Raw genomic sequence first — 10,190 nt, forward strand, 5'->3', positions numbered from 1 at the left:
AAGAAAGTGCAAGGCGGCGTCCCATCTTTAAACCAAACCTTGCGCACAGGGACACCCGTGATAAGTCGACTTCTCCGTGTGATTGGTTTATTCTTCCTTCCTAAGAATCGCGTGTTGTAATCTTATCAAGATTATTATATCCGCATTCGTTACATTTCAACCATGCCTATCCCAAGTATATTGTCATCCCAAATTCACAGTGCAAAGTCGACGTTCACAAACAGATTAATGTTGGTGATCTACTAAGCAGGTCCATGGTGTCTGCGTAACAGATGCAAGCATTACTGAGCCTGACACTATTAAATGTATAGGCACCAAGAATATATGGAATTTTTGCAACGCTTTTGTTTTATATGTCCTTTAAAAACATTCTGAATAAAGTTTATTTTTGAAATAAAAAATATCTGTGCCACTTACAAAACAAGATTTAAGAAGTATGTCCAAAAGGGATTTTATTTCCACCTGAAACATTATCTGCTCTCTCCACCGAAGCTGCCTGACGTACTGAGTGTTCCCAACATTTTCTGATTTTGTTTCTGATGTCCAGCACCTACCGTTTATAAAATGTACTTTAATATTTAATAGTACGGGTGTCAGGGGTTATGGGGAGAAGGCAGGGGAATGGGGTTAGGAGGGAGAGATAGATCAGCCATGATTGAATGACGGAGAAGTGTTGATGGGCCGAATGGCCAAATTCTGCTCCTATCACTTATGAATTTAAGAATTTATTCCTCAAGATTACGTATTATCCACTCAGTTAGTTTGTAATCACAAACAGAATTCATAACTACCAAATATAACTTCTTGTTGGTATTCAGAAAAGTATTTATTCATCAAATACAAACATTAAATCAGGGAAGGCACAATAAGCTTTGGCTTCTGCCTACACCTTTTTTTCAGTCAGAAAATATCATGTGTGATTATATTGTTTTATTTTTAATACAATAACTATTTAACTTTCACAACTGTATGATCAATCTGTTGTATTGTATTGACCGGAAAACAAATCAATTAATTAATTAATTAATCTATTTATCTATTTATTTATTTACTCATTAATTGATTAATTGATTAATTGATTAATCAATTAATTAATTAATCAATTAATTAATTAATGAGTAAATAAATAAATAGATAAATAAATAGATAAATAAATAAAAATAAATTTAAATGCAAAGTTGTTACTGAATTACAGTTGCCTGGAAAACAGTGGAAAAAATAAGAATCCAATGTTAAAGACGTGTAATTTCTTCATTACAATTCCTCGTTACAGAGACTGACAAATGCTGTTAAAAATTCATTACGATTATTAAACTTATAGCTGACTTACGCAATGCAGTATTTTCACGATTGATTGAGCCAGTAAATGATAAACAGTGATCATGGGCAAATCCATTCATATTTCAAATGTTTCCAGTCCATGCTGACTTTGTGAACATTTAAAAGTTAATCACATGATAGCTGCCCAGTGGGTCTGTGTACTCACGCCGACACACTTTAACCATATACTGACATCTGCAACACATAACAAGATTCTCCCACCAGAATCCATTCTGGCATAAACTGATATACATGTCCTGGTGTGTATGCAATGAAACCAAGCACAGGGCTGTTGCAAAAACAACATTCCAACTTTGAAAGTTGGCCGAAGAAAAGATACCAGAGATGCAGGAAAATAAAGTCATAGTCACACAGCACTGATGTAGGCCCTTTGACCCACAATTCCATTCTGACCTTCTTTTGTCCTGCTACATAATAAAGTTTGCGTACATTTTTTTAATGCCTTGCCTATTTGAGTGTCTATCTAAATATCTCTTAATCACAGTAATTGTATCTGAATCCACCGCCTTCTCTGGCTGTGTTTTCCAAATATCCACTGTTGGTGTAAAATAAATCTTATTTCTTAGAACCCTTTCAACATTCCTTCCTCTCACCACAAACCTGTGCCCTCTTGATGTTTTATTCCTGCATGATTCTGGTTGCCAAGGTGTAGAAAGGATCTGGGAAAAAAAGATTTTTACATGTACACTGATGATGCATCTCCTAATCTTATGTACTTCTATTAGCCTCCTTTGTTCCAGAGAAAAAAATTCTCATCCTATTCAATCTTTCCCCATAAGTAAAATCCTCTCATCGAGGCAAAATCCTGGTGAATTTTCTGAGTGCAATCATCCAGTGCAATCAGATCCTTCCAATATTTTGGCAACCAAATTTGCACACAATACTCCAAGGGTGACCCAAACAGTGTTTTATAAAGTTTGCAATGTAACATCCCAATGTTTATAACCTATGCCTATAAGACTACCATGCCACATGCCACCATCACCATCCTACAGGTCTGTGTTGCCACTTTCAAGCAACTATTGACTTGTACATCCGAGCCCTACTTGACTTCTGAAAATGTCTCACCTTACACTTATCAGCATTTAAATTCCATCTGCCAATGCTTGGGCCCATTTTCTATCTGATCCATACCTTGCTGTAGCCTTATTAACCTTCCTCGTTAATCATAAGCCAACAATGTTCATGTCACTTTGCCTGTGGCTTAAAAGAATGCAAAGATCTTTGCTGCGTACTCAGCATTGTTTTTTCCCTTACTTCCCTCAGTATCCTGGGATAGATCCCGTCTGGTCCTGAGAACTTAACCACCTTAATGTTTCTCAAGACAAAAGCACCTCCTTATTAATTCTGACACACTTGATAAAATCAGTGTAACCCACTGTAATCTCATCATCATCCTTGACCTTCTCCTTTGTTGCCACTGAAACAAAGTATCATTTAGACTGCACCCATGTTCTCCGATTTCATGCATAAATCTACTTGAGTGGATCTACCCTTTCCTGAGCTATTCCCTTGCTTCTAACATTTTTATACAATGCCTTGGGGGTCTTCCTTAATACTATCCGCCAAGGACATTACCTACTTTTAACCCTGTTAATTACCTGAGTTCCTCTGCTAGCATGAGCAATCGTGGGACCCTATATTTTAAGAGGATATGCAGATCTCTGTCATGGCCCCAGCATTTTTCTTTTCCCTTACTTTCCTTACTTTATTCAGTTTCCTGTGATAGATCAAAGGTTTCAAAGGTCTGATTATTGTCACGTGTACCAATTAAGGTGCAGTGAAACTCGATTACCATACAGCCATACAAAAAAAAAGCAACCAGACACACAACTATATAAAAGTAAGCATAAACATCCACCACAGCGGATTCCCCACTGTGATAGAAGGTAATAAAGTCTAATCTGCTTCCCTCTTTATTCTCCCACGGTCGGGGGAATCTAACCATCCGCAATCGGGGCGATCGAACCTTCCGCAGCCGGTGAACGAAGCTCCCTCGTCAGAGCGATCGAAGCCCCCCCACTTCGGGGTGGTCGAAGCTCCCGCGATCGGGGCGGTCGAAGCTCCTGCGGTTGGAGCTCCCGAGGTCGGTCACTAAGCAGGGACCGCAAGCTCCACGATGTTAAAGTCTGCAGGCTCCCGGTTGGATCTCCAAGGTTGATCACCGACAGGGACTGCCAGCTCCACAATGTTAAGTCCTGCCGGCTCCCGCAGTTGGAGCTCCAGAAGTCGGTCCCCAGCAAGAGGCTGCCAGCTCCACAATGTTAGGCCGCAGTACGGACAGAGATACGATATGGGAAAAAACGCATCTCCGTCGAGGGAAGAGATTTTTATAAGTTTTCACTGCACTCTGTGTAGTCATTTGCTGTGACTGAATTTTGAATAGAGTTCTTGCGTTAGGAGACTGGTGAGAGAGATGTGGGCAACATGGCCCATTGAAGCTGATCTGAACTCCAGTGCTGGAGATGTTAGTTTGGGAGAAGATGCTGACATTGGTTTCCCATCTGGCCAGAGAATTTGGAGGATTCGGGAAGACAGTGTTGGTGGTATTTATCCAATACTTTGAAGTGGCCACTAAAGATTACCCATGGCTTTGACAGCCATAGAAGGGAAGGAATAGCAGAAAATGTTGTTTTAAACGTAGAGAGTTTGGGTGGTGATCTTGATCAAATGGATGGTGAACCTCAGAAATTCTCTATCCGGGAAATCTTCGAAGACTCACTCATGGAGTTCTTTCGAAACTGGTCATCTAGCTAAAGGAAGGGTGTGGCGGATCAGGCTGCATAAGCAGGTCGCACACTGGGCACGCACCTGCATCCCGTGCCAAACTTCAAAAATCCAGCGACACGTGCGTGCGCCTCTGCAAGAGTTTCGTGTCCCTCGGCAGCGCTTCGACCACATTCATGTGGACATCGTGGGGCCGCTGCCGCCGTCCCGGGGCATGACCCACCTCTTCACTGTGGTAGATCGCTTCACGCGGTGGCCGGAGGCCATTCCGTTGGCAGACACCTCGACGGCCACCTGCGCGCGGGCCTTGGCGGCGCACTGGATCGCCCGGTTCGGGGTGCCACTGGACATTACATCCGACCGGGGGCCACAGTTCACTTCGGAACTGTGGTCAGCCATGGCAAGACTCTTGGGTGTCAGCCTACACCACACTACGGCGTACCATCCACAGTCGAACGGGTTGGTGGAACGCTTTCACCGCCAGCTGAAAGCTGCCCTGAAGGCTCGGCTCACGGGCCCAGACTGGGTGGACGCCCTGCCGTGGGTTTTGCTGGGGATCCGCACCGCACCCAAAGAGGACTTGGCCTCCTCCTCCGCCGAGTTGGTGTACGGGGCCCCCTTGACGGTTCCCGGGGAGTTCATCCCACCAGCGCAGGGTCGAGTGGAGCAGCCTTCTGACGCCCTGCAACGTCTTCGGCAGACGGTGGGCAGGCTGGCACCTGTGCCCACGTCACGTCATGGGACATTCCAGCCACACGTCCCTGCCGCTCTGGAGGACTGCCAGTTTGTGTTCCTGCGCAGGGACGCACACCGATCACTTCTCCAGCGGCCGTACGAGGGCCCCTTCCGGGTCCTGCAACACGGCTCGGCCACATTCGTTCTGGACATGGGGGGTCGCAGAGAGACTGTTTCGGTCGCACGGCTGAAGCCGGCACACGTGGACATTGATCGGCCGGTGCCGGTTGCACAGCCCCGCCCGCGCGGTCGCCCCCCGTCCAAGCTACCCCCTCCAGTGTCTGCTACGACCCCTCCACCTGTTGGTCAGTCGCCGGTCCCTGCGCCGGTCATGGTGCGCACCCGGGCTGGTCGCCTCGTGCGCCCTCCTGTCCGTTTTGTACCTCCGGTTCTTGGGGGGGGTCCTGTGGCGGATCAGGCCACTCCTTGGGTCAGCCCCCTCGTTACGTGACGGACAGGCGAAAGGGGTTAAAAGCCAGACCAAGGGAAGGCGTATCTCATCCCTAGGAGAACTACGCTGTGGGCAGGAGCTCACAGCCTAATAAAAGAATCTTACTAAACACTGCCTGGCGTCTTGCCTTTTCTCTGGCCTCCGCCAGGCCACTACAAGGGTGTCATTAATTTGGAAAGGGTGCTGAAGAGATTCACCAAGGTGTCACCTGGGCTTGGGGGCTTGAGTTATAGAGACAGGCTGGGACTTTTTTCTTTGGAATGTAGGAGGCTGAGGGGGTGACCTGATTAAGGTGTACAAGATCACGAGAGGCATGGATAAAGCAAACAGTCAAAGTGTTTTTCTCAGGGTAGAGGATTCTAAAATTCGAAGGCTTAAGATGAGAGGGAAGAAATTTAAGAAGGATGGCTGAGGCAGCTTTTTCACTCAGAGGGTTGTCTACATTGGAATGAGCTGCCAGAGAAAACTATAGAAGCAGATACAATTACAGTTTTTTAAAGACTTTTGGACAGATAAATGGATAGGAAGAATTTAGAGGGCTAAGGACGAAATGAAGGCAAATGGGACTGGCCCATGCCAACTTGGTGAGCATTGGCAAGGTGGGTTAAAGGGTCCATTTCTGTGGTTTTCAGCTTCATGACTGTATGACTATGATAGACATCCGTAAAATCCTGGAGAAAAGCTGCGTTCACATTGACAATCAAGGGGTATTGTAATAATGCAGGATAATGTGCTGAGGTGGTGTGCTGTAATGTGCTAATGATAAGCCAGGACATTGATGAATGGAGGAACTAGCTCAACGTGATTTCTTATGACTACTGGTGGTGTTGTGTCTGAAGTCATTGTCTTTAAACACCCTTTCCTGCAGTTGGATGAAGGTTGTGGTGTTGTGCTGAGAGAAAGTGGATTTTGTTTTCAATATCTACCCTTAAGCTAAAGTTAGTTCTTAAAAATATGTTTAATTCTCCTTATTTACCAAGATCTTCTCAGGGTGTGATATTAGGTGATAAAGCATGGGTGAAGAGCTTTGGTCTTGAGAAGTGTAGGAAGGAACTTTAAACCGATATAAACCAAAGATAGACACAAAATGCTGGAGTAGCTCAGCAGGAAAGGCAGCATCTCTGGAGCGAAGGAATGTTATTTTAACATTTATTCAGGGGGGATGGTGAAGACACGACAAGGTTGGGGGTTGGGGTTAGAGGAGGGCTGGGGAGTGGACGGAGGTTGAGTCAAGGTCCTCAGGGGGGATGGTGGATGTTCCCAGAGGAGGGGGCATGATGACTATTGTATGGGTGGGGTGTGGTCTAAAGGAGGGTCTCAACCCAAAACTTCATCCATTCCTTCTCTTCAGAGATGCTGCTTGCCCCGCCGAGTTACTCCAGCATTTTGTGTCAATCTTGGTCTTGAGAGTATTTGTGTAAGGTCTGTCCTCCATGGAGAAGTTGACAAAGCTTTGTAATGTATGGACATTCGAAAAAGGAGATAAATCGATCTCAACAATGGGTTGCTGCACACTTTGGTCACGTCATCTGTTTTCCAGGTTACTCTAAAGTAATCTCGAGGCATTTTTTGCATTTAAATCAACTTTGAAGCTTATTTCTCTCCTACAGAGAGCCTTTGATGAAGTTCTATCTTGCCCATAACATAGAAAATATGCTGTTCTATGTCCTATGCTTGCTGCAGCCAATTGGACTGAAATATCTGAACACAATGTCAAGCATTTTATCCATAACTAGCAAACATATTCCCTTATTGGAGGACTCCCTAACATGACCATGGATAGACACAAAGTTCTGGAGCAACTCATTTGTTCTGGCCTTTTCTTACCTCCAGTTCCCTCCCCTCTACTTTCAGTCTGATGAAGGGTTCCGACCCAAAATGGGCGTGCAGCGTAGGTTCACTAGGTTAATTCCCGGAATGGCGGGACTGTCGTATGTTGAAAGGCTGGAGCAATTAGGCTTGTATACACTGGAATTTAGAAGGATGAGGGGGGATCTTATTGAAACATATAAGATAATTAGGGGATTGGACACATTAGAGGCAGGAAACATGTTCCCAATGTTGGGGGAGTCCAGAACAAGAGGCCACAGTTTAAGAATAAGGGGTAGGCCATTTAGAATGGAGATGAGGAAGAACTTTTTCAGTCAGAGAGTGGTGAATGTGTGGAATTCTCTGCCTCAGAAGGCAGTGGAGGCCAGTTCGTTGGATGCTTTCGAGAGAGAGCTGGATAGAGCTCTTAAGGATAGCGGAGTGAGGGGGTATGGGGAGAAGGCAGGAACGGGGTACTGATTGAGAGTGATCAGCCATGATCGCATTGAATGGCGGTGCTGGCTCGAAGGGCTGAATGGCCTACTCCTGCACCTATTGTCTATTGTCTATTGTCTATTGTCTATAAAATGTCACCTGTTCCTTTTCTCCAGAGATGCTGCCTCCAATAAGGGAATATTTTTGCCAGTCACGAATAAAATGCTTGACATTGTGTTCAGACATTTCAGTCCAATCGGCTGCAGCAAGCATAGGACATAGAACAGCATAGCACAGGTACAGCCCTTTTGCCCCACAATATCTGTACAAAACATGATAAACTAATCACTCTGCCTGCACATGATCCATAACCCTCCACTCCCTGTATATGCATGTGCCCATCTAAACACCTCTGAAACGCCACTGCCATATCTGCCTCCACTACCACCCCTGGGAGCTCATCCCAGGCACCCAACACCCAAGAAAAATAATTGTGCATCAGCATATGATATTATTAAAATACATGAGTTTTCTGAGTAAAGTTTTCTTGGCGATTTCTCAATCTTTTGAAGTAGGTCAGGTGGAGAATTGTAAAAATATTACAGATTTCTGGACTTTGCGTAAAAAAACCTCCGGCAATTCGAGGTAATTTGCTACCACCATGTGGAATCTTTAACCACCACAGTCCCATCAAGCCGGGAAATCTATGCAGATAGCTATTGCATCTATGCATTTCATTACGCGATACTCAACTGACCAAGGAAGTGTATGTCAAAAATAATCAATATATTCTTTTGAAAAGAGGACAGAAACAGCAGTTCATATTGCATCTTCAGCCTTCCAATATGTAATGATATTGGATAAAATATCAGGACAGCACAGTGACGCAGCTGGTAGAGCCCCTGCCACACACCATCACAGACCCTGGTTCGGGTGCTGTCTGTGCGAAGTTTGCATGTTCTCCCTGTGACTGCGTGGGTTTCTTCCAGATGCTCCAGTTTCCTCTCACATCCCAAAGTCTGGCAGATTTGTAGGTTAATTGGCTTTGTCAAATTGCCCTTAATATGCAGGAAGAGGATGCGAAAGAGGGATAACATAGAACCAGTGTGAACAGGTGATCGATATTCGGCGTGGACTTGGTGGACCAAAGGGTCTGTTTCCATGCTGTATCTTTCAATAAATAAGTCAAGGAAAATATGTTGTGATTTGACACGTCAGCCTGACTGTTTGATTTTAATTGTGATCATTCTCTTTAATGAATAGTTATGAAGCAGATAAATGGTGTTTAATGTTCTTGCCATGAATTTATAACCTTAAATAATATCAAAATTGGACATTGCTTTCAAATTGTTCCATTCAAGCATGCAAATATTTTTTGGAAGAATAACTGGTTGATGAGGTCTGTCTCATACTGCGATGTGGTGATCAGTCTTCTTCTTCTTCTGTCGCATGTCTTTTAGACCCGCAGCTCCGTTGAGGCGAGCCAGGCCAACGTGTCATCGTCCAGGTCAATCAGACCTCGTTCACCATTCGGTGGCCGGTATTTGGGGCAACTAGTGACTATATGCTCCACTGTCTGTGTTCAGGATTCAGGATATCTTTATTTGTCATCCAAAAAACAAGTTCTTTGGACGAAATTTAGTCACCCACAGTCCAACAATAAAAGCAGTAAAATAAGCAAATTACACAACCCCAACCAACACAAAAAAAAGAAACATCCATCACAGTGAGTCTCCTCCAGTCCCCTCCTCACTGTGATGGAAGGCCAGTTTGTCTTTTCTCTTCCCCTGCCGTCTTCTCCTGCGGTCAGGCTGGTGTCGTTGCCACGTTCCAGGCCGCGCCGGACGGTGAAAGGTCCGCAGCGGGCCGACCCAAGCCCCGCGATCCGGGGCGGGCGAATGCGCTGCCGCTGCACGTCGGGGCGGTCATGGCTGCCGACATTGAAGCCCCCGCCGAGCAAAGAAAAATCCCACTGCCTATTTCAGGCCGCGCCGGACGGTGAAATGTCTGCGGCGGGCCGACCCAAGCCCCGCGATCCGGTGCGGGCAAACACGCTGCCGCTGCCGGAGCTCCCGATGTCCCCACACTCGCAGAAGGCACTGTCCACGAGACCCCACATCTTCATCGCTACTCCATAGCGTCCGACGCCCGTCCTCAAGCGATTGAGGGTTATCCACTGCCTTCGGGGCAGGTCCTGGCCAGGGACGTCCATGGGTTCACCGATGTAGCGGTGTAGCCTAGATGGTTCCGCTGACTTCCACTGGTTTCTCCTGGTCAACACCTGCCAATGAATCCTCCATCTCCACTGCTTGTTCTGTCATTTTATACATTTTTAGAATTGCATCCAGAAGAACCAGTTTAAAAATAAATATAAAAATACACTTGCAGGGATTTTACCTGTGAGAATTCCAAAACAAACATTCAGCAGAACACAGGTGACCAGATAGTCATCAGTGAGTCATCGCGAGTTAGAAAGATGGCACCCAGATATGTTCCCAATGCCCTGTGCAGCATCAGCATTAGAGCACATTTGGCAGATCGTTAGTGATGATAGCATTTCAAAGAAAACATGGCTATTACCACAGTGAATTCTTTGAATCTGTCAGCTGCAATCTTGCGAGTTATTGGTTCAGCTGATGCACTGTTGAAACAATCATTAACTGAATCTGAAGGGCGTCAAAGGTTATGGGGT

Source organism: Rhinoraja longicauda, chromosome 10, assembly GCF_053455715.1.
Source record: "Rhinoraja longicauda isolate Sanriku21f chromosome 10, sRhiLon1.1, whole genome shotgun sequence".
Lineage (NCBI taxonomy): Eukaryota > Metazoa > Chordata > Chondrichthyes > Rajiformes > Arhynchobatidae > Rhinoraja > Rhinoraja longicauda.